Below are 18,969 nucleotides of genomic sequence, written 5' to 3' on the forward strand. Positions count from 1 at the left end.
TTCAGGAGTAGATCTCCAAGCCTTTCTTCTCAGGCGCCTCGGAGTGGATTCAAACCTCCAACCTTTTGGTTAGTAGCCAATCATTTAACCGTTTGTATCACCTAGGGACTGCTATTTGAAATAAAGAACATCAAAAATAGTGCATTGTTCACATAAAAAGGACTTCCTACAACTTCAGTTTTCAAAATGAGAGCATCTTATTGTTTGTTGTCCAGTGTGGACTTTGTATCTGTGGGTGCCTGCTGAACCCCTGCCTCTGACCCTGCACGCTGTGGGTCTCTAATTGTTAGATGACTTTTGAGTTAACCATCTGGGTTCCTCATCTTGACCACATGCTCCTAGGGCGGTGAGCAGACCTTGGGTTTTCTCTGCTCCATCATCTGTCAGTCTTCGTATGTGTGATCGTTCACCAGAAATAGCCGAGGAGGTCACGCACCCTGACAGGCAGGCGGCCACTGCTCCTACGAGGAGCAGTTCCGTTTTGCCCCTTCAGGGGGTCAGTGAGAAGGGCGTCGGAGGGTGAAGAGTTCCTTTAAACTCACGGAGGTTTATTGTCCTCGTTGGTTGCTGTGGAGTCATTCCGACTTGTGGTGATCCCATGTGTGCCGAGTAGAACTGCTTCATAGGGTTTTGGAAGCTCTGACCTTTCCAAAACAGATCACCAGGCCTGTCTTCAGAGGCCTTTGAGTGGATTCGAACTGCCGACCTTTTAGCTAGTAGTTGATAGGTTAACCGTTTGTGGCACCTAGGGACTTCCACTAAGGTTTGCAGAGATTAAATTGCTCTTGTGTGTGTGCAGTTTAACACTGGTAGGCAGTTTGATAAACTTGAGGATGATGTTTTACAAAGACCAGCTTCTTCAAATGTATCACAATTCTGTGGCTTTTGGTTTTGAAAATGGACCCAGATATACTTGGCTCATCTGTATTTGGTAAGCACCATGATTTTTGTGGGGAGGAGAAAGGGGTGCCCCTTTTAGAAGATGGAAATGTTGTGGGAGAGAATGTAGAATGAAATTCAGACCCTTAAGACCAGATTTACTGGTCAGATAGAGACTGGTGGGACCCCCAAGACTATGACCCTTAGACACCCTTCAAACTTGGAACTGAAATCACTCCTGTAGATCACATTATAGTCATATGATAGACAGGCCTATAAAATGAACAATAACCCCAGTGAGGAATGTACACCTCAGAGCAATCAACTATATGAGACCTAAAGGACAGCATTTGTCCAAAAGCAAAGTTCAGAAGGACCGTAGGGGCAGGAAAGCTGGGTGAATGGATATCGGGAACCCAGGGAGGAGGGGTGAAGAGTGCTGATACATTGAGGAGTTTGCAACCAATGTCATGAAACAAGCTGTGGATAAATTGTTGAACGGGAAACTAATTTGCTCTGTAAACTTTTACCTAAACCATAGTAAAATGTCCAAAAAAAGAAGAAGATGGATCTGTTAGGGAGAGAATGGGCTCCACCAAATCCCCGGGCTCACATGGGCTGTTAGGTTTTCTTTACTAGCAGGATTAGCGTCTAGTGGATAGAGATAGGAAACCCTGGTGCCATAGTGCATAAGTGCTACGGCTGCTAACCAAAAGGTTAGCAGTTTGGATCCACCAGGCACTCCTTGAAAACCCTGCAGGTCAGTTCTACTGTGTCCTGTAAGATCACTGAGTCGGAATCGACTCGATGGCAACAGTTGGTTGGTTTTTTGGTTTGGATAGAGACACATTGTGGAATTGGTTTTCTGGTTCGTCCTTCTTTCTGAACAAATGTTCCCTATTCTGATTTGCCATCTTATTAAGGTGTATCCAAATGGAAGCCGATTTCATTGTTGAAAGGTTCAAAGTTTTAGTGAAGAGACAGTAAATAATAGCATATTTATGTATAAACCTGGATGTCTCTGAGCTACGTATAATACCAAATGATGTGCAGCTACTTAAAGAAAGATTTTGGCTTGTGTTTTATGAAGGGCTGTGTGGTATTATCATTCAGTGAGAAGCTCATTTAATTTTGTGTTTGTCAAGCATGCTTCTGAGGTGGAAGAGGGTGGAACAGGGGTGGTACTAAAAACCTTTGAGTTAGTTCTGACTCATAGTGACCCTGTGAATAGAGTAGAACTGCCCCATAAGGTTTCCAGGCTGGAATCTTTTACGGAAGCAGAATGCTACAGCTTTTTCCCGTGGAGCGGCTGGTGAGTTTGAACTGCCGACCTTTAGGATGGCAGCCAAGCGCTTAACCACTGTGCTGCTAGGACTCCTTGGGGGTGGAACTACTAGCTCTTAAAATCCTTGTTTGGGCTTCTGGCTTAGCAGTCTGGGAAGGAGTGCCTCCAGCCTCACCTGTTTAGCGGTCGTAGCTTTTCTGAGAAGCTGTGTAAATCCCTATGATGAGGACTAACAAATGGTGACTTCTCAGGCGGCCGCTCACTGCCTTTGGCCTCAGTGTCTCAGACAGCAAAATGGATTATATTGATGCTTCTCAAACTTGCCCCCGTAAGTAACCCTCAGGGCAAAGGAACCCTGGAAAGGAGGATTTGGGAGCTCAGCGTGAGGTGTGTAGCACAAGCCTGAACTTTTTGGTGTTAGCTCAGCAATTCCCTTGGTAAAGAATAGAGTGCAGGGTTCATCTTGTTTGTTTTAATATAAAATAAAAGAGGCTTTAATTGCTGTCTTGAGTCCAGAAGTGTTCCAGGAAGATGTACCTTGTTTTCCCTGGGGCCTCCCCCTACCCTGCATAAGTGTGCATACCTTCTTTGAGGATCTTGGAGCTGGATTATTTCTAGAGCTTCTTTTAGTTCCAGACTTTATGATATGACAGGACATTCAAAAGCAGGAGTCTTCCTTTCCAGAAGAAAGGATTTTTATACTAACATTGGAAAAGAACCAATTACTATTAAGTTGCCTATGACTCATGGTGACCTGATGTGTGGTGGATTAGAACTAGGTTCCATTGGATTTTCAATGGCAGATTTTTTGGAAGTAGATTGCCAGGCCTTTCTTCTGAGGTGCCTCTGGGTGGACTTGGATTTCCAACCTTTAAGTTAGCAGCTGAGTCAAGGAACTTTTAACCCTCCCTCCTTTTTAAAAATAACTTATAGAAAATAACTGTGGATTAAGTGGTTTGACCTTTCCAAAAAGCATCCCTTTAATGTACCATCCAGACCACTTCAACTTGTTATTGTACTCCTTTTTAATGACTAGACGTAGCTATTAGATAGCATGATTGTGTTGATTAAAACTGCCACTGTCCCCTGATTTATGTTCACACAGATTAGCTATTAGCAAATCCTGCATTTGATTACGTGGATGCAGGTTTATGTATGTGGCTGAAAATGGATATTGATTAAAAAAGGGACGTGAGATTTTTTTTTTCCTTTCCCCAGGTTTAAAGAGAGAAGGCATCTATGTATCTGGAGAACCATGGAATTAAAAAATTTCCGTTAGTTGGTCTGATTGTTGTGGTACAATCAAATTCAGGCAGCTCTTTAACGTCAACAGCATACACTGTGGGCCTAGACTTTTCCGTTGACTTTGATGACAGCATTCTGCAAGCTCTCAAGTTCTGCAAAAAGTAGAACAGGCACAATCTAACACAAGCTTGCCTACTTTTATTAGGAGTCCTTATAAAATAATTTCGAGCGTGGAATGTGGTCAAAGATAAAATCTCTCCCTTGGATATTGGAAGTGGTTTGGCTTCTCTTGTGTTATCGAATCAGGAATTTGAATCTTGAGGCGCGAATGACAATGGGTGTGACATGATTTGAATTTTCGTTTGTCTGAGGACCATTGAGAAGCATTTCTCGGGAGTTAGGGAGAAAGAACTCTTTTGACGTGCAGGAGCATCTGTTCAGAGACAGGGGAGAGCATCTTAGATGGCTTGGCTGTTTCTGCCTAAGGGGCTGGGAGTCCAGATTGGTGGTGGAACCAAGTGGCTGAGAAAAGTAATGGGAAAAGGGCAGTGCTCATCCGAGGAGAGGCTGACTGTTGCCGTTTCCACCACATGGCCCAAACTCATTGCAGGACTGTAATCACTCAAAGTGTAGCCACTATTCAAAGTGTGGCCTGTGGACCAGCAGCATCAGCATCATCCAGGAGCTTGTCAGACCTGCAGTAGTAGCTCAGACCCTGACCTAGACCTGCTAAATCTGAATCTGCCCTTTCACCAGATTCCCAGGTGATATTCATTATCAGGTGCTCCCTCATGGTTGCACAGATATGCTCTTTGAGAGGCACAGGGCCAGACTTTGCAGATGTTGGGAAGAGCAAGTGGCCAGCATGCACTAGCTCATTTTCCTGCTAGTTGGTGAGAGTTGGTGCTCAAAGTTTCATTCAACCTCCTGATCTTCACTGGAAGGGAAGGGGTTAGTGTTTTCTTAGAAATGGTTACTGAACCTATCTCCACCTTCCTCTTGCTTACATTGTGTGCTGTGCAATGAACTGTAAGATGGGTGGATCAAAAGAGAGAAGGAACATACGACCATTCTAAATCAGTGGCGAGGAAAGCCATCTGATAGTCCAGCCAGTCATTAGCTCCCCTTCCACCAGCACCCAACACACACCTGAAATGTTGGGTGATGTTTTGAGTTCTTAAAAATATGCCAGAGCAGTGAATAGGTAATTCTCCCCACATTGTAGCTGAATAGCTGAAGCGTCCATCCATCCGTCCATCTGTCCATCTATCCACCCATCCATCCATCCACCCACTCACCCACCTGTCCACTCTTTCTTGTGCAAATCTGAAGTGCCAGGTCATGTGCACGGTGGATATTGGAGATCACAAGATAGACACAGAGTGACAGAGTGGAAGCTACATAGAAGGTAAGTGGTGACCTGGCCATGATACATGTAGCTTCTTCCCGCCTGCTCATCTTCCCCCGTGCCTTACCAGGTGCAGTGCTCTCAGCCTGCAGTATTCCTTCCATAGACTCGTGGGATGGGAACGGATAACCTGCTTTGGCTAAATTTTTCTTTTCTTGCTCCGGAAGTGCCCACGTCCTCCAGTCTAAGAGATGAAGGGAAACCCCTAAGGCAGTGACCATCTTTTATTTGTTTTTGAGCTACTTTTTTCCCTTCATTCTGTCATTCTCCCAATACTAGCTGTGGTCTCTGCCTTGCCTTGAGCTCTGGGGCGTTCCTGAAAGACGGTTTAACATTAGGAGTGCTCGCTTCAGTCCTTGCTCCTGATTATTGTTTAATTCTGAGGGTATCACATTTCATTTATTTAGTCGGTGTGGATGGGACTCAGATTAATAAAGTTTCTAGAAAGTGCTAGTGTTTAGAGTTTGTATGCCTATGGTCTTTTTCACCATTCTTTCCTCACTTTTTTTTTTTTTTTTGGTGAATTAAACATGGAGTAGATGAGTTGAGAGATCATAGAGGCAGGACTAGGAAAAGGGCGACTCAGTAAAACAGTACATTATATTTTGTGATTCTGATAACAGAATTCCAAGAATAAATTTGGTTTGCCTCTTTGACCTTGACTTTGAGTTGGAGTGTGTGGTGGTCAGACATCTGCAGAGTTCTGGCAATAGAGTTATAATATTAAGGGGCTTAAAAAAAAATAATAAAATGAGGATTGAAAGGTGTGGTCCTTGCCTACACTGCAGAATTCCAAACCTAGGAAGAAAATTGGAAGCTTCCTTAACAAACTAAAGGCATAGGCAGATTCTTATCATGTTATGAAGTTGGAATTGGTAAACTTTGTGCATGGGGATGAAAAACACCAAACAAACAAAACCCCAAACCTATGACTCAGGAATTGCAGGATATGATTTAGAGGAAAGGAGGGGAGAAGGAAAATGAACAATTTATTATATGTATGACTCACTGGGTCCATGACTGTAGAATTTCTGAGATGATTGACTGACTTTCAGAGTAGGAAAGAAAAGAACGTCATCCAGGCAGTAGGTATTTCATTTCAGCTTTTGCATCTAGGAGCTGTTTTAAATAAAGTGCTAAATACTACAGGAATTGTATATTTCTGCTTTATGTACCTAAGTGGGGGTATAGCCTGGTTTTCATTCATTAGTTAAAAAATAAAAACTGTCAGATTCATTAATCTGTCTGGATAAAAATCATCCCACAGTTGATAGGTGTGAAGCCACGTTCCTTTTCTTCCTTGTCAGATTGGTGCTTTGTTGGGGTTAGATGTGTTGAACCTAGCAAAGAACTCCTGTTTATGACAGCCGGTTCCTGAATCATTACCTTATATGATAACCTCATATGATTTTTACGAGGGTTACATGACTTCATACATCTGCCTGACCCAGAGTAAGCATTTTGTGTTAGCCATTGTTCTTGTTGTTGTTGAATCCTGCTTTCCTTCTTATCCATTCATCCACAAATAATTTCAGAGCACATAGTCTGAGCCAGGCCCTGGGGATATGTGTTGGCCTTTATCTCTGTGGCACTAACAGAAATAGCCTCTGTGGCCTAAGGCAATGATGTAGGCCAGGATATTTGCTCACCTCACAACCAACTTCCCTGCTTTGGCTTTGAGGAGAAAGGGTTAACTTTGCAAGGGTCCCAAGGCATTAGAAAAATCCCTTTGGACTTGTTATTTAGACACAAAAGCAAGACATTTCAAAGGTTTCTTGTGCATGTATATAGAGTTTTATGTTAAATATTTGAGAAAATAGCAGAATATTCTTACTATTACAACTGTAGATAGGAGGCGTGGCCAGCAAATCACCAGGAAGGCACACTAAAATGTTGACTGATGTAGTAGATGTGTATATACCTAAAAGATAGAAAGTGGCTTGTATTATTAAAGAAAAATTACTTTAGTACAAGAGGAATGTTTTAGCAAGTGTTGCATGTTATTTGAAAAACTTTTAACTGGGCTAAGTCTGTTGATTGATGGTAGAAGAGAAATGCTCATGTCAAAGGAAAGATAGGAAATGAATGTTGCTGTGGGTGTGGATATCTGATAATCAGACTTTTATCCTTTATGGTATACTTCATCTTCTGCTTAGCAAAGGGCAGCATGCAAAGAGTGAACGTCACAAGTAAGGTTGGAAATTTTCCTCACAAACTCACAAGTTGCATCTCCATTTGGACACTAGAGTGGAAGAGGGAAGCCGTTTTTAGATGTGGCAAAGGGATGGCCCATGGCAGTGCAGGGTTATCATTGGGAGAGGTGGCTGCCTTCACCTTGGTGAATGTGCCCGACGCCAGTGTCTGGTCCTCAACCTCATCCACCACTACGATGACCGAGACCTACAGTAGCAGCTCTGGCTTAACTCAAGGTGAGAGGGTGGTGAGTTCAACTGGAGTAGTTACTGATAGTGTGGATGTAAAGAAGTACATGCATTTGAATGATGAATGATAGGCTTGCTTGTTGAAGAGATGGTGTTAGGATGAAGGAGGGGAAGGAGTCAAGGATAAGGCTGAAGTTTACGAATTGAACTAACCATAAATAAGTTGTTCAAGGGCTGGTATCTGGAGGATCTTGTTTTGGAAATTCCGAATTTGATGTGTCCACAAGATTTCCAAGTGCAGATGTTTAGGGCAGTAGGATCCCTGGGTCTGACACTTAGAAGAGAGAGCTGAGTTTGAGGTATGGGTTTGGAGACCATTTGCATGCAGATAGTAGCTATACCACGTGAATATTAAAAGGGTGGGCCTGGATAGAAGAGCTCACAGAGGGGTGATCAGAAGTTGGAAGAAGACCAGATATGCTGGGGGAAAGTGCTCTTACAGTGAAAGTTGAGATTCACAGGGTCATGCTGCAATGAGAAGCCAAGTAAGATAAAGACTGAAATGCCCTTTGGGTTTGCTTTGCATAATAAGTGTAGAGTTGAATCACTTGGTTTTCCATTGTTCAGAAGAGATGCTGGCTTAGCCTCGTAAACATCTTATGGTAGCATGTTGACTGTAGGAATTCTTGCAACGTTTGTGAAAATTTGCAGGTTTCCTTGCCAAGCATCATCTATGCTTGTTTCATGAGTGTTCATATTTTTATGGATTCCTGAAACTAGTAAGCTCTAAATTAGAGGTTTTACTGTACTTTCTCGAGCTTCTTACACAGTTTGTACTATCGGAGCTATAGAATCATGCGAAAATTGGAAAAAAATCCGAAATTGCTTATTTTAGCAAAGATATCACTGCAGCCCCACCAGAATGGATAAAATAAGACACTGGACAATACCAAGTACTGGTGAGGATGTAGAGCAAATAGAAGGCTCATATACCACGTGCGGAGAGGAATGACCACTTGGAAGACTGTTTGGCAGTATTTACTAAAGCTAAGCCAACACCTTATGACTTAGTGATCCACTCCTGAGCATATACTCAACAGAAATGAGTGCGCATGTACTTAGTGCATAGCAGGTTTACTTATGAAAACCCAGACTGGAAAACACCGAACTGGTGAATGGATAAACAAATTGTGGTATATTCATGCAGTGGAATACTAAACCCAGTGCCTTCCAGTGGATTCTGACTCAGAGGAGCCCTGGTGGTGCTGTGGTTAAGTGCTTGGCTGCTAACCAAAAGGTCAGCAGTTTGAATCCACCAGCCTCTCCACAGAAGAAAGATGTGGCAGTCTGCTTCCATAAAGATTTACAGCCTTGAAACCCTATGGGGCAGTTCTGCTCTGTCCTGTAGGGTGCTACGAGTGGAATCCTCCTCAACGATAAGAAATGAAATGTGGGTATATGCATCAACGTGGATGAATCTCAGAGACATACTGTTGAGCAAAAGAGGCCAGACACAAAAGTATAAATGACATGATTCCATTTACATGAAGTTCAAAAACCAGGAGAAATTATCCTATGGTGACAGAGGTCAGAATAGTGCTTCCCTAAGAGGGTGTATTGACTGTGCTGGGTGTCTATATAAGTGAAAATTAATCGGGCTGAACTTATCAAATGATTAATGGTTGTAGTTAATTTGTAAAAAATAAGTCATTAACGCAACGTGATGTAAAATATTTGTTCCACAGAATTTACCTTGTGGTTTTCGTCCCACTTTCCCCTTTAAGTCGTTTAGCATACACGCACACATATCTAGACCTTAAGGCAGCTATCTTCCAGTCTTTGGGGTTGTTATTAAAGTCTAAATATAGTTATTCTTTTTTTCCTTGGTTTATCCACGGTATATTATTATTATTGTGAGCCGGGACCAGGGTGAGGTGTGTGGGACACTTGCCTATGGTATAAAATTTAAGGCAGTACCAAAAAACTCAATAATCAAGATAAATAATATTTTAATGCAAAATTTAAAAAGACCTAAATTAGTGCAAAATATCTATACTGAACAAAATGTCAATGTTTAAAAAAGACAGATTCGCAGTACTGATTTTTCCTTTTGCCTGAGGCTCCACTATGGTCTGGCAAGGTGTTGTTATGGGCCTGAAGATGGAACCAGGAGTCTCTAAGACTTGGGTAAGATAGACTTGACTGATATCTATTGAGACTGGAGGAGCCCCCGAATCTATCACTCTGAGAAAGCCTTTAAACCATGAACTGAAATTATCCCCTGAAGTCATCTTTAAACAACTCTTTAGCTAAAATTAGTAAAGAATGGTAGCCATGAGCATTTTGCTCTTTTAAAGTATTATCTATTTGAGATCAAATTGTCCATAGTAACTCTAAAGCCTGGATGAGAAGTGTAGGGGGAAGTGAGTCTAACTCAATGGTGGTAAAACAATATGGGTAGAGATAGTGAGAATTGTGAGGCAATGTGAAGAATTTGGAAGCCCTGGTGTCGTAGTGGTTAAGTGCTACAGCTGCTAACCAAAAGGTCAGCAGTTTGACTCGACAGCAGGTCCTTGGAAACTCTATGGGGCAGTTCTACTCTGTCCTTTAGAGTCACGAGTCGAAATCGGCTTGACGGCAACAGGTTTGGTTTTGGATTTGATGAAGAATCTAACTGTTGTTATTGAATCGGACATGTACGAATCGACGAATGGGTGTATGTTTCCCTGTATATATTTTCATCAAAATAAAAAAAATAACAAACAAAAAAAGTGAAAAGACAAAGTTGAATAAAGATTGAAATTGCAATTGACTATGCTAATGATTTTTGGGTTTTGTGAATGGAAACTATGTTGTGTCTCAGAGAGGATTCATCTCAGTATATTAAACATTCCATTAACAGAATACATTCTAGAAGGACTTCTGATAGCCCTTGAAACGCTGTAATTATTGTGTTTAAATTTTTGTGAGTTTTGCAGTGTTAACTTATGGTAAGAGTGGCATTGGTGCTGTAAATCAAAACAGGACATTGCCAATTCTTAGATAACTTATTTATGATATTAACAAGGTGTAAAACACTGTTTTTTAGTATGTGACAATGTTTAAGGATAGAAGAAGTTAATGATTGCCAGATAGAAGGTAGTAATTTGTTAACCTCAGCGTTGCATGCTTGTAAACCAAAAGCAAAATACCAAGCCCATTGCTGTCAAGTCAGTTCCAACTCCTAGTGACCCTGTAGGACAGAGTAGAGCTGCCCCACAGGGTTTCTAAGGGTGTAAACTTTACAGAAGCAGACTGCCACATCTTCCTCCTGTGGCGCAGCTGGCGGGTTTGAACCACTGACCTTGCAGTTAGCATCCAAGTGCTTAAGCACTGCACCACCAGGGCCCCTCTGCTTATTAACACATCCAAATGCTGTTGCATGTTACCAACCCTGGTTTTAAAAATGTGGCCCTCTTTGGTTTTTTTTTTTGTGTGTGTGTGAGTAGACCATGTGTCATATCCACTAGGCGCTTCGTAGTGGTCAGAGTGTGTTGCCCCAGACTGAGCCAGAGAGAGAGATCCTAGATTTTTCAGCAACTCTTCCAATTGCTATGGATACAGTATCAGTGCCAACAGGAGTCTCTTGTCACTTTCTGCTAGGCTCCCCCTTAGAAACTGAAACCCTTCCCCTTCTTGAAACTAAGACGCAGTTTCTTAAAATGCCAGAGAGCTTTTAGAAGTGTGCTTTGCTGGGACTTAGTTTCACAAAAATTAGACTAGAGAGGGTTAAAACTTCCCCACCTTGTAAAAACCTCACTTCTTTGTTCACGTACCCCCTCCCCCCTCCTAATTCTGCTGTGCATGGTTTCCTCATAGCAACACGCAGTGGTCATTGGGAAAGTCAAGCCTGGCTGAAAGCCTCCCCGTCAGAGACAGTTCTCACCAGACAGTGAGTCACCAGGGCTTCTAGAGAGGCCTGGAGTGTTGTACTGTGCCCTACCCTGGTGCAGGGCACACTGGTGGCTTACTGGCCTTTCATTGTGGGTGGGAAGTTTTTTCATTAGGAATTCGATTTGTTTAATAGGTACAGGGCTATTCAGATTTTCTCTTTCTTGTGTTAATTTTGGTAAGTTACCTATTTCAAGGAATGTGTCCATTTCATCTAAGTTGTTGAATTTATTGGCATATTATCCTTTTAATGGCTATAAGATCTGTAGTGATGTCCCCATCTTTTATTCCTGATACTTGCCTTACATTTTAAGAGAGTGCCTGTTTACTGGGACTGCTGGCTCAGGGTAGCTTAGCTCAGGAAAAATGGGTGGGAATGCTTTCAGGAAGGGGAAAAAAGAAGGCAGAGGAAGAAATAGTAAATGTGGGGGAGGGTAGAGGGGTGGAGGCTATCCCTGTTGTTGGCTTCCTCTTTTCCCTAGAGGAGCTGCTGGGGAAGGAGCAGTCACGTGGGGTAGTGAGCTCATTAGGCAGGGGACACCAGCTGTGCTGTTATTAGGGCTTTCAAAGTATATGGCAGATGTTCTTAGGCAGCTTTCCAGCCTTGTTCACTTCCCACATATGGTGTAATACAGTACATGGAAAAAGAGGGACTCTAACAAATAGCTTTTTCTTGAAACACATCACCATTTTTTTCCCCATGAACTTTTTCCTTCTTTCTTTCTTTCTCTCTTTTTGCATTTCTCTCCCTGTCGTCTCTCTCTCTGCTGGTCTCATTGTCTTTCTGTTTTCTGTTTCTTCTCTCTGAGTTGTTCTCTCTCTCCCTCTCTTTCTTTCTGTCATTCTCTCTGCCACTCTCTCCCATACTTCCTTCTTTTCTCCTTTGAGGCCCTTATTTAACCCTGTGTGGAACTAGAAAAGGACGCATGGGACGTGAAGAAAGTTTGCCCATTTTATATTAAGAGACTAAAAGTGAAACTTGGTATTTCACAGAAAGTGTCAGAAGTGTAGGTGAGTCCGAGGATGATCATACACTGGAGATGTTTTTTGACAAAAACCCATTGTAAATTGAGTGGTCAGCTTGGTGCCCTCCGCACCCATGTGACGCCCTGGGGGCCGTTGTGTAGGGTCGGTTTAACCTGAATAGACGGACGAGATGGCCAGGGACACTGATTATATTTGCACACCAATTTTTGTGTTTTGGTTTGGCTGATCACCTCTCCTGGTGGTGGTGTCCTGGATCTCACTGATCAATTTTTATTGATAAACTCCCATGAGGCCCCTTCTTTTCCCTAAACCCACATTTCAGCTTGGGATGATAAAGTAGAATCAATATCAAATTGACTTAAATTATTGCTCTGGAGGTTGGAATTTCTACAAGAAACGTGCCCTTACGTGATATAACCTCAATGTATATTCTTTATAGCCCAGAGACTGAGCAAGCTTTATTATAGAAATTTCCTACCCTTCATTTCAAATTGCTCATATTCTGATTTATTTAATTCTGTTGCTAAGGGACAAAATAATTACCCAATTATGTTTGATTTCAAAAGTAATAAAATAGCGCATACCTACGATAGTGTCGTTTCTTACTCTAATAAATGACTTTGTCACAGCTAAAGAACTATCACAAGTCAATTTGTTAAAAAATACTTCTTTGGTTTTAAAAATTAGTTGTGCCACTGGACACCCTTTCAGCTCAGTAATGAGGTCACTCCTGAGGTTTACCCTTCAGCCAAAGATTAAACAGGCCCATGGAACAAAACAAGACTAAAGGGGCGCACCAGCCCTGGGACTGGGACTGGAATGTAGGAGGGGACAGGAAAGCTGGTAATAGGGAACCCAGGGTTGAGAAGGGAGAGTGTTGACATGTTGTGGGGTTGTTAACCAACATCATACAACAATGTGTGTACTGTTTGATGAGAAAATAGTTCTGTAAACCTTTATCTAAAGTTCAATAAAAACTATTTAGTTGTAAAAAAGAGAAACTAAAAACCTAAACTGTAGAAGGAGATCAGCATGAGGAAGAGATACTGAACTGGGCAACTAAGTATTCACCTTCACTTCTTTGCTAATGCGGAGACTGGGAAATAAAAACAGGAACAGCTGTTTTTCATTTCCGTAACTTTATTTTCTCTGAAGAAGGGGAATCATAAAGGAGGAAGCCTGTTCTCGCAGGGCAGCCCCTGCTTTTACGAGCGGGTGGGCACAGGAACTGGTGGGCGCAGGTGCCGGAGCGCCAGGCTGTTGGGGCAGCAGGTTTCCATGCCCCACCGCAGCATAGTTGCCAAATGCTTTATGCTTATTCTGGAAACGTGGTTGGTTTTGATTTCATAATCAGATCTTCAGCAGGTAAGAATCACCTTTGGTTTGGAGTCATGAGATTTCTAGCAGAAGGAGGAACTGGAGACCCACTTGTTAACTATGCGCTGAGTGGCTTCCCTGGACCAGCAAGGGGGGACAGCCAAGGGAACCCTTCAGGTCTGGGGGAGGGTGAGAGAGACATAAAGGAGTAACACGTGCAGGATGTAAAGCCAGGGAGTGAATAGGGAAAGTGGGTAGAGAGAGAGGGCCGGAAGCTGCAGGCAAGGCACGTTTAGGAAGGTTACAGGTGAGCAGAGAATGTGGGGGGAGTGAGCCTGGAAAAATACTGAGGCAGAGTGGCCCAGGCAGAGCAAACCGCAGGTGCTGAGGCCAGTGTGGCTGGAGTACAGCGAGGCCCTGGGAAAGCAGACGTGATTGAGGTCGGGGAGATGGTCAGGGCAGGGCTGGATCCCATGGGCCTGCCAGACCATCTCAGGAGTTGAGATTTTATTCTGAGTATGACTGGAAGCTGCTGAAGGATTCTGAGCAAGGGGAGCGACATGAACTGATTTGCCTTTTTAATGGATCACCCAGCTGCTGTGTGGGGAGAGACAGGAGTGGAAGCCAGCAGAGTAGAGAGGGTTTTGCACTAGTACAGGCACTAAGGAGGGTGAAGGTGACTCAGGGCCTCTGCGAGGGTGTGATACGCCCTGGGGGTGGAGCACAGGGGTCCTACAGTTGGGTAGATGTGAGCTGTTGGGTAGATGTGAGAAGCTGGGATAAGAGAAGACTCTGGGACATGGCCTAAGGTCTTATAGACTTTCTAAATGGAATTTTTAAAAATCAGAAAGCATTTAAATAATTTAAAGGTCCAAAAATGTTGTTTTATGTAATTCGTTGATCAGTTAATAGGGACTGCTTAGACTAAAATTTTCCAAATACCAAAAAAATAAGTGGAGACATTATCACCTCAAGCTAGGTCTGAAGGGTGGATTGGGGCAAGATATTTTCTTTTAAAGCTGAGAAATGACTTTTCTTGGCAGATTTAAGGAGGCATATCTCAAGCTTCATCTCAAATGAATGGACACGAAGGAGCCCCTGAACAGATTACAAAGAAGCAATTGCCTCAAAGCACAGTATCAATAACAATTGATTATTGTTAACTTCAGCTATTTGAATTTTCAAAATTGAAAAATTTCCATAAGTCCTTAAAGTGATCCGTAATGTTATGTGTGTTGTAAATTTGCTTTGTCTGGTCTGGATACGATGTCCCATTTTTAAAATGATTCTCTTATAAATTAGAGTGGGAAAGTTTGAGGGACATTGTGGATAATAGAATATTCCCTCCCAGTAAGGATCAGAATTTCAGGGACCAGAGAGATTATAAAAAGTTTAAACAGCTGATCCAAGGCTTATCATTATCACTCTTGTTCGCCTCAAGAATCGGATTATTTCTATACAGCTGCTGGCCTTGAGGACCAGCGGGGGCAGAAAATCCTAACTCTTCCACATCTCTGGAGAAGTGAGGGAATTGGGCTCCCCCACCTGCAGGCTTTGAGGTCTTAGTAAGGACTACTTAGTAGGCTCCCTCTTAAAAGTACCTGCTGATGCTTCAAGCAGGTAAGTGGCTGAGGTTATCAGTAAAGAATCTAGAGCAGGTGTGTTCTCCTAGAATCCGAAGTATTTAAGAAAGTCATGTTGCGTTTTGGTATAGTATGGTAAGAATCGTCACAAGAGCTGGGCTTATTTTCGAATTGCAGTTCCAGAATGTACTGTTTCCCAAGCAGCAGCCAGAGGCCTTGTATTTCCTCAGTGCCGTGCAGAGGGGCTGACCATTGCCCCGTGTATTTATGGCCACGTGGTCTTGCCATGCGTAAGTCCCAAGACTTTGCTCAAATTCATCTAGAGTATGTCAACCTGAAAAAATGTCTTACTAACCGATCAACTCCTCTAGGCCCTTACTGACATCTGAATAAATAAATATCAAATTATTGTTGTTGCTGTTGAGTTGATTCTGACCCATAATGACTCCATGTGTGCAGGGTAGAACAGCTGCTTAGGGTTTTCAAGGCCGTGACCTTTTGGAAGCAGATTGCCAGGCCTGTCTTTCGAGGTGCCTGTGGTTGGGGTTCATACCGCCAACCTTTTTTTTTTTTTTCTTTTGGACTCCACCAAATTATTAAGAACCAAACTAATGTTGATGGCCATCCCATTTATTAAAGTTGACTGAGACGATTGCTGTTCCGTTTTATTTGCAGTTTTTTATAGCTCAAGGCTGTAGAACCAATGTTTTTTTAGCCCTGTTTGGGTTAACGCAAGTGTGGGAGTTCACAGTCCTTCTAATGAAACTCCATTGTCATTAGAATTACAACACCGTGTGCTTTGTTTGGTAATGGGGGAAGGGAGAGATTTTTTTCCTATTGAGTTATGAGCAAGTCAGCTCTTGTAGAAATAGAAATTCTGGGTTCGTATTTCCCTAAAAGCTGATATTTCGATGTGTTTGTTCTGGTACTATTAGCAGATCACGTTCCTGGTGCCTTTTAATGGGTTCTGGCTAATGACTGCGGCCTCCCAGCTCAGCGAGTACAGTAAACCATTCAGGAGGACAGCTGGCAGTGGGCCCCTGACCCCCTTCTCTGGGGAGATGGCGTGAGGCACAATTAGAGAGCCCTTGCATGGGGATAAGTGATTCCTGGGGCGTAAGTAATGCAATCTACCCTGTCTCTCCGTGCACGTGGTGGAGGCGAGTGGCTTTGGTGCCTGGCAGCCTAAACTTCTGAAATTCTGGGTCCATCATTTTTTAGGCTGTGTGACCTCGGGAAAGTTCTTAGCCAATGCGCCTTGATTTTTCTATTGCTGCATAGTGTGGTTGTGGGGATTAAATAAGGTACTGTATATGAAGGTCTGCCTTGTACTTGCGTGTTGACAGCGGTGGCAGGCGTTCAGTGAGAGGCGCTCTGAGCACTGTTCTTTGGGGTTTGTGACATTTGAGTGTATCATCTTCTGCTTCCCCTCCCAGGCGCTCTGCCTCCATTATTGAAGGAAAGGGGCATTTGGTGCAAGACCATCTTCCCCTGATCATCACCTGGATCATCCTGGGTTCTGTACCAGCCCCCTGACCATCTCCTCTCCAGTGGTGGCCTCTCTGTGCTGTTTCATCCATCCACTGCCCTGGTCACAGCCTGGACTGTATCATCTCCTGGAGTTACCTACTTCATCTCTGAAATCCTAAGCATGATCACCCTGCTCTCTGAACTTCAGTCCCTCCAGCCCCATCCAGGTTCTTGGCTTCCCCTCTACCCCACCATCTCCTCCCTTTCTGTCACTTGGACACCTGTTGTCCTTCTTTGTGCCACCTGGCAGAACTCTGCCCTGCCCACCTCTTCTGTGCCAACCTGCCTACGTTCTGAGAGCTGCTTGAAGAAACCATGTAATCACCAAATACACAGCATGGTGACCCTATAAATCAGCTACCTTTGCCTTAGTCTCCTTTACTGGGTCTTTTGGCTCTTAGCTTCTTTGTCTGCTTTTTGCCAGTAACTGTTCCAGACTTTACATGTCTTTCTCAAATGCCTTACGTCATGCCTCTGCCTTTGCCTCTAGTAGATGCCTTTAACAGAGTGAGCAGGAACCAGCAGATTGCTGCCTCCCGACCTTCATGCTCACCTGTGTGAGTGCCATTGTTTAGACCTAGTTGTTGTTTCGGGCTGTCGTGTCGATTCTGACCCTGTAGGACAGGGTAGAACGGTCCCGTAGGGTTTCCAAGGCTGTAATCTTTATGGAAGCAGATTGCCAGGTCTTTTACTCCATGGAGTGGCCAGTGGGTTTGAACCACCAACCTTTCAGTTAGCAGCTGAGCAATTAACCATTGTACCAGCAGGGCTCCTTTTTTTTGGACCGACCTCTTGGTAAGTGAAGGAAGGTCCTTGTCTGAGGTTCATTTGCACCATAGTGCTGGATCCCATCCTCTTTCACCTGCTCAGGAGAGGCACTTGGCCAGTCAGCCGCTCCCTGGTCTCTTTAGCCTCATCCTTTCTGTGGACTCCATCCCACCATCAGCAGTATGCTCAGTGTGCTCTCCTGTCTTCCCAGCCCCCGTGTCTTCCTCTTCTTCACTGCCAGTCTCACTAAAAGTGTCCTCAGCTTCTCCCTGGCCAATTGCCATCAGACACCTGAGCCCATTATTCCAACACCAACAGCAGTGAGCTCAGTGCCAAGTCCAGGGCACACCTTCCAGCACTGGCTGGCACTCTTGACCTTTGACAGCATATTCTACATTACCTGCATCCTTTCCTTGTTGAAAAGCCCTTTTCCCTTTGGCTTCTGGGAAGCCATATCTTCCTGGCATTCCTCCTGCTTTTCACCACCCCGCCTCAGTTTTCCTTGCAGGCTGTAGGTGCCTCTGTTCCCCTCCCTCCCATGCAGCCTTTGAATGTTGACATCCTTAAGGTGTGTCCTGGGCACCTTACCCCTGCCCCTTGCGCCAGGTGGTCCATGCCTGTGGCTTGGCCGCCATTACTATTCACATCTTGATCCAAGCCCATCTCCTGAGCTCTGGATCCGTTGGCCCACCTTCCTGCCTGTGCGTGCCTCCATTTTTGGATTCACAGACACTACCCAGCTCAACCTGGGTAAACTAAACTTATTTATCACCACCCTGTCCAAAGGAGAGGGCCTGCCTGTGAGCCCAGTCACATGGAGGGCTCCACTGTCCTCAGCTACTCAAGACAGGAACCTGAACCTTCTCCTGACTCTTCACTCACTCTCACTCCAGCCCCTTCCTGTCATCCTCCCAGATTGCCCTGATTGCCCCGCTCTATGCCTTGTGCACTTTGCAGCTGAGGTGACCTTTCTAAAGAGTAAATCATTCCCCTGCTTAAAACCATTGAGGAGCCCCCATGAGGCCTAAGAGGCTGCTGCCTCACCTTCCTTTGCTGAAGCTGCTCCAGAGTTGCTTTTGTATTCCCTAGGCCCATCTCCTCCCTCCAGGCTTTACGTCTGCCTGTAGGGCTGCTCTCCTCCGCCTCCCCTTACACTTCCTCCTTCTCCCCCTGCCCCTTGCTCTGTATAGGCTGTCCTGACAGTCCAGCTAACTAACTCCTGCTTACCTTTTCCGTCTGACTGGAGGTTGGCCTTTTGGGAAGCTTTGCTGAACGCAGGTGGCCCGCCCACATCAGCAGTTTTCACAGCGGCCTGCCACTGCTGGTATTTTTGTCTGTGGCCCCTTGAAGGTAAAGAGCATTCCTGATGGGCTTCATTTGGACAGTGGAGGACATGCAGATGGCTGGCCTGGCATTCTGCATTTGACCCCAAGGGTCTTCCTTGTCTCTGTATTGTAAGGGGCAGAGCTTATTGACATAATCATCCCCAACAGATTGTAGTTTCCACGAGGGCAGGGAGTTTTGTCTGTTTCATCTGCTGTGTTCAGAGCACTAGAATAGCAGTGTCTGCCACATAGTGACCTGTTGCCGTCAAGTCGATTTCGACTCATAGCGACCCTATAGGACAGAGTAGAACTGCCCTGTACGGTTTCCAGG

The 18,969-nt window shown here is 44.1% G+C and overlaps 1 protein-coding gene across 1 annotated transcript in view; it reads left to right on the forward strand.

Moving 5' to 3' along the window:
• TRAK1 (trafficking kinesin protein 1) overlaps positions 1 to 18,969 on the forward strand; it is a 230,128-nt gene that overhangs the window by 3,650 nt on the left and 207,509 nt on the right. The gene's annotated exons all lie outside the window — the stretch shown is intronic.

Source organism: Elephas maximus, chromosome 20, assembly GCF_024166365.1.
Source record: "Elephas maximus indicus isolate mEleMax1 chromosome 20, mEleMax1 primary haplotype, whole genome shotgun sequence".
Lineage (NCBI taxonomy): Eukaryota > Metazoa > Chordata > Mammalia > Proboscidea > Elephantidae > Elephas > Elephas maximus.